Source organism: Nycticebus coucang, chromosome X (assembly GCF_027406575.1).
Source record: "Nycticebus coucang isolate mNycCou1 chromosome X, mNycCou1.pri, whole genome shotgun sequence".
Classification (NCBI taxonomy): Eukaryota; Metazoa; Chordata; class Mammalia; order Primates; family Lorisidae; genus Nycticebus; species Nycticebus coucang.
The window spans coordinates 46283982-46289412 of NC_069804.1; the positions used below are offsets into that span (position 1 = coordinate 46283982).

The 5431-nt window shown below is 39.6% G+C and overlaps 1 pseudogene; it reads left to right on the forward strand.

Moving 5' to 3' along the window:
* The first annotated feature begins 2894 nt into the window (after positions 1-2894).
* Positions 2895-4830, forward strand: LOC128576785 (chromodomain Y-like protein; annotated as a pseudogene).
* The last annotated feature ends 601 nt before the right edge of the window (positions 4831-5431 follow it).

The window sequence follows — 5431 nt, forward strand, 5'->3', positions numbered from 1 at the left end:
ACATTAATGGAGATTATTGATAAGTTTGGCGAAATTTTGGGTATCGAGTTTTTCAAAAGTCCCGTGGACAATTTTAATCTTTTCGCCATTGTAGAGGTTGGAGTTTGATCAGGAGTTTCTGAGTGAGTTTACGTTTGTAGTAGATGATTGGGTTGGTCATTATGGAGGATAGGTCTGAGAATATCCTGAAGAGCTGGTTTGGTTGTGGCAAATTTCTTCAACATATGAGTGTCGTTAAACTATTTAATTTCTCCATCATAGCTGAAATTCAGTTTAGCTGGGTACAAGATCCGGGGTTGAAAGTTATTCTGCTTTAGGAGATTAAAAATCAATGACCACCCTCTTCTGGCTTGAAAAGTTTCAGCAGAGAGATCTGCAGTCATTCTAATGTTCTTATCTTTGTAGGTAATGGCTTTCTTTCGCCTGATAACCTTGAGAATTTTCTCCTTCATGTTGACTTTAGTGAAGCTAATTATGATATGTCTGGGGGATGACTTATTGGGGTTGAATTGTGCTGGAGTTCTGAAACTGTCTGCTATCTGAATTTCAGAATCTCTAGGCATGTCTGGAAAATTCTCTTTCATTATTTCATGTAGAAGGGCCTCTGTGCCCATCGATGCCACTTCATTGTTTTCTGGAACTCCTATTATTCATATATTTGCCGTCTTCAAATTATCCCAGAGCTCTCTAAGAGAAAGATCCGTTTTTGCTCTCCATTGCTCTTCCTCTTTGAGAGTTTGGAAGCGTTCGAAGGCTTTATCTTCGATGTCAGAAATCCTTTCTTCTGCTTGGTCCATTCTGTTGCTGAGGGATTCTACTGTATTTTTCATATATTTAAGGGCTACAAATTCTTGCTTCAGTGTGTTTAAGTCTTTGGTGGTTTTGTCTTTAAATTTGTTAAATTCTTGAGACAACTTTTGAATTTCTCCTCGGATTCCTAATTCCATTTTATCAATCTTGTATGCAATCCAAATTCTGAATTCGATTTCTGACATGTCTGCCAGTTGTTTATGAATGGGATCTTCAATTACATCCGCCATTTCTTTCCTTGGGGGGGTTGATCTATTCTGGTTATTCATCAAACCTTGTACATTTTAACAGGCATTCATCTAAACATAAATCACATCTAATAGTATGAGACACTGACTGGTGGCTGGATACTTAGCTTTGTGCACACTCCTCCAATGAAATTGAAAGTATGCTGTTCTTAACAGCTAAGGTTTACACATGGGGCAAAGTATGTATGTGTGTAACTGTAGACAGCAGATTTTGGAGAAAGCCTTTGGAGATTACTTTCTACCTACTTTCTGCCTTTGGCAGCAATACACAGAGCCAAAGTCAGAGTGATAATTGCTCTGCCTGAAGAAAATGACAGGAAGTGGCTTATTTTTAAAGGTCTCTAGCTATACTCTACCAGCATTGCTTCTAGCATAGTTAGAAACCGATTCCTTTTTATTCATTAGAATAATGTAGGTGATATTATTAATCATGCATTTTATTGAAATTTGGAAGAAGTAATTGAAAATGACCAATGAAATAATCTTCCCAAATTAGATTATGAGATATATAGTTTATTACAGACATAATTGGAAAATGTCTAATATTTAAGGGAATGTTTCTGCAATAATGGCCATAGTATTTAATATAAGCATCAAATGGAGCTAACCTTAGTGTTAGAATAATATTTGAAAGTAAAATAATGGGAAATGATTCTGCTTTCTTAAATAAATTTGTTTTTTTGAGATGGAGTCTCAAGCTGTCACCCTGGATAGAGTGCCATGGTGTCACAGCTCATAGCAACCTTAGACTCTTGGGCCTAAGTAATTCTCTTGCCTCAGCCTCCCAAGTAGCTGGGACTACACGTGCCCACCACAACACCTGGCTATTTTTTGTTGTTGTTGCAGTTGTCGTTGTTTTAGCAGGCCCGGGCCGGGTTCAAACCCACCAGCCCCGGCGTATGTGACCCATGCCCTACCCACTGAGCTACAATAAATTGTCACATCTAATAGTATGAGACACTGACTGGTGGCTGGATACCACTGCCCAATAAATTTTAAAAACATAAGGAAACTAGAAAAAAATTCAAGATATGCATTTTAAAAAGTCACTAAAGAGATAAATGTTGGAAAAAACAACTTATGCAAATGAAAGACTCAGTGAAAGAATCACAAAGTATAGTTGAGAGCTCAAATAAACCAAGCAGAAGAAAATGGCAAAGCTTGAAGACACATCTTTCAAATTAACCCAAATAATGAAAAAAAATTTAAAAAATAAAGGCTTTGAGAAATACAGGAACATGCCAAGTGTTCAAACCTATGCATGATAGGTATTCCTGATGGAGAAGAATTAGAAAACATGGAAAGCTTATTTGAGGGACTAATTGGGAAAAAATTCCCTGATCTTGCAAGAGATTTAGACATCCAGATACAATAGGCTCAGTGAAAATTAGTGAGATAGATACATTGCAAGACCGACTATACCAAGGCATGTAGTCAAACTACCTAAAGTCAATGTGAAGAAAAAAATTTTAAAGGAGTAAGAGAAAAATGTCTAATCACCTATAAAGGAAAACCCAGACTAACATCAGGCTTCCCAGCAGAAACTTTACAAGCCAGGAGAGATTGGGGTCCTATTTTCAATACTCTCAACCACAAATTGCGTATACTACTGAACTAAGCATCATAAATGAAGGTGAAATAAATTCTTTCCCAGATAAGCAAACACTAAGGAAATTCATCACCACTAGATTGTCCCTACAAGATATGTTTCAGTGAATTCTAAACATGGAAACAAGAGGTCAATACTCACTATCATGAAAACACATTAAACCATAATACTCACAGATCTTACAGAACAATTATATAATTGAGAATACAAAGCAAACAGGTAACAACATGACAGGAACAGAACCTCACATGTCAGCACTAACTCTGAACATAAATGGACTAAATGCCAACTTGAAAAATGTAGATTGATGGAATGGATGAATAGAATTCAAACATATCTTGCCTACAAGAAACTCACTTAGACTGGGAGAAAGAAAGATGTAGTGTGTTGGCTGTAGAGCAGGAAAAAGGGAGGACCTTAAATTTAAGATTTTAGTCATTCTCCTGAGATGGAAAATGGCTCTGATTCCTGATCTGAAAAGTCTAATGTTGGGTAGTACTGGTTGTCGATTATCAGTTGTTTGAGTGTACAGGATTCAGAAGAGAAGTAAACTGGATTATGTTCACCTCCATCAACTGGCTCTGGTTAGGTTGAAAGAATTGTTGACAAAAGGAATAACAAAAAAGGTAAGACAGAGTACTTGGTTCGGTGGTAAGGCTACGATAGTGAGGATGACACTTGGGAGCCAGAGCAGCACCTGGTGAACTGTGAGGAGTATATCCACAATTTTAACAGGTGCCACACCAAAAAGCAGAAAGAAAACAAAACACATTAACCAGAACAAACAGGACCTCTCCAAACACTGCTAGGAAACAGATCTCCAGATCCACTAACAGCAACTTTTCTAAAACCTCTTCTAAGGCACTAGTGATTCACAAAGACCATGAGTCTAAAAACAATCAGTTGTTTTCTGCCAACCAGAAGTTCAGGAAAAACACAGCTTGATCTCTCTCAAGCCGGAAAAATATGGACAGATAGCAAGTCAGATATCAAGATACTTGTGCTTAAGAGCCCTATTAAGAACAAGACTTCACTGGATGGCTTTCAGAATGAGAACCCTGAGAAATTGGACCCTGTTGAGCAAGGGTCAAGAAGACATAGTGGCACCCAAGGTGACAGCAGAGAAGCCTGTTGGAGCTCTTTTGGGGCCCAATGCAGAGCAGGCCAGAATGGGGAGCAGATCCTAGATATACCCACTAGTGCCTCAGGTGCCTGGCCCTGTAACTGCAGCCATGGCCACCAGCTTAGCCATGAACAGGAAAGGTACATCTCCATTCATGGATGCATTAACAGCCAATGGAACAACCAACATACAGACACCTGTTACAGGAGTGACAGCTGGGAAAAGGAAATTTATTGACGACAGAAGAGACCAACCTTTTGACAAGTGGTTACATTTCAGTGTGAGGCAAACAGAGAGCGCCTACAGATACAGAGATATGGCCATGAGGAAGCGGGATGGCTTCACCCACATCTTGTTATCCACAAAGTCATCAGAGAATAACTCTCTAAATCCAGAGGTAATGAAGAAAATCCAAAGTGCACTGGACACAGCAGCTGCTGATGACAGCAAGCTGGTTCTGCTCAGCACAGTTGGCAATGTTTTTTGTTGCAGTCTTGACTTTATTTCATACGTTGTTTAACAGATGGGAGAAAACACTAAAATGGTGGAACCTATAAGAAACTTTGTGAATACTTTCATTCAGTTTAAGAAGCCCATTATTGTAGCTTTAAAGAGACCAGCTATGGCTTGGGCTAACAAAAAAGGCTTGGTTTCAAACACCCTATACTACCTTCAGACAGAGTCCAGATGGTTGTTCTACCGTTATGTTTCCCAAGATTATGGAAGGAGCATCTGCAAATGACATGTTGCTAGGCAGGTGGAAGCTGACTGCACAGGAGGCATGTGGCAAGGGCCTGGTCTCACAGGTGTTCTGGCCCGGGACCTTCACCCAGGAAGTCATAGTTCAACTTAAGGAGCTTGCCTCGTGTAATCCAGTTGTGCTCAAGGAATCCAAAGCTCTTGTGCACTGTAACATCAAGATGGAGCTGGAATAGGCCAATGAGAGGGACTATGAAGCACTGAAGAAAATCTGGGGTTCTGCCCAGGGGATGGACTCCATGTTAAAGTACTTGCAGAGAGGCTTAGCACACATAGCATAGTGGTTACAGTGCCAGCCACATACACTGAGGGTGACGGGTTCGAAACTGGCCCAGGTCAGCTAAACAACTGCAACAAAAAAATAGCTGGGTATTGTGGTGGCTATCTGTAGTCCCAGCTACCTGGGAGACTGAGGTCAGAGAATCACTTAAGCCCAAGAGTTTGAGGTTGCTGCAAGCTGTGACGCCACAGAACTCTACTGTGGGCGCCACAGTGAGACTCTGTCTCTAAATAAATAAAAAAATAAATAAATAAAAATAAAGTACTTGCAGAGGAAGATCGATGACTTTTGATTGCCGGGCTGCCTGCCAATGACCATGAAATTGGCTCCAAGTTGCCCTAGTTCATTCTCATAGCCTGAAACAAGTTCACCTGTCACTCATGCTTAGAAACAGGACTGGAAACATCCAAGCTATTTATTAATCAAGAAGTTTTTAACTACTATAACTTTAAAATAAATGACTACAAAGCTTCATTGTCCAAACATCATTGTTTTATACTTACATACACACAAGTATAAAAATACAATGTGAGCACTAGACAGCTCTTGGAAGCTCTCGTTTTTGTTTTCTTTGGCTAGTACTATGTAAAAAGACAGCTGTG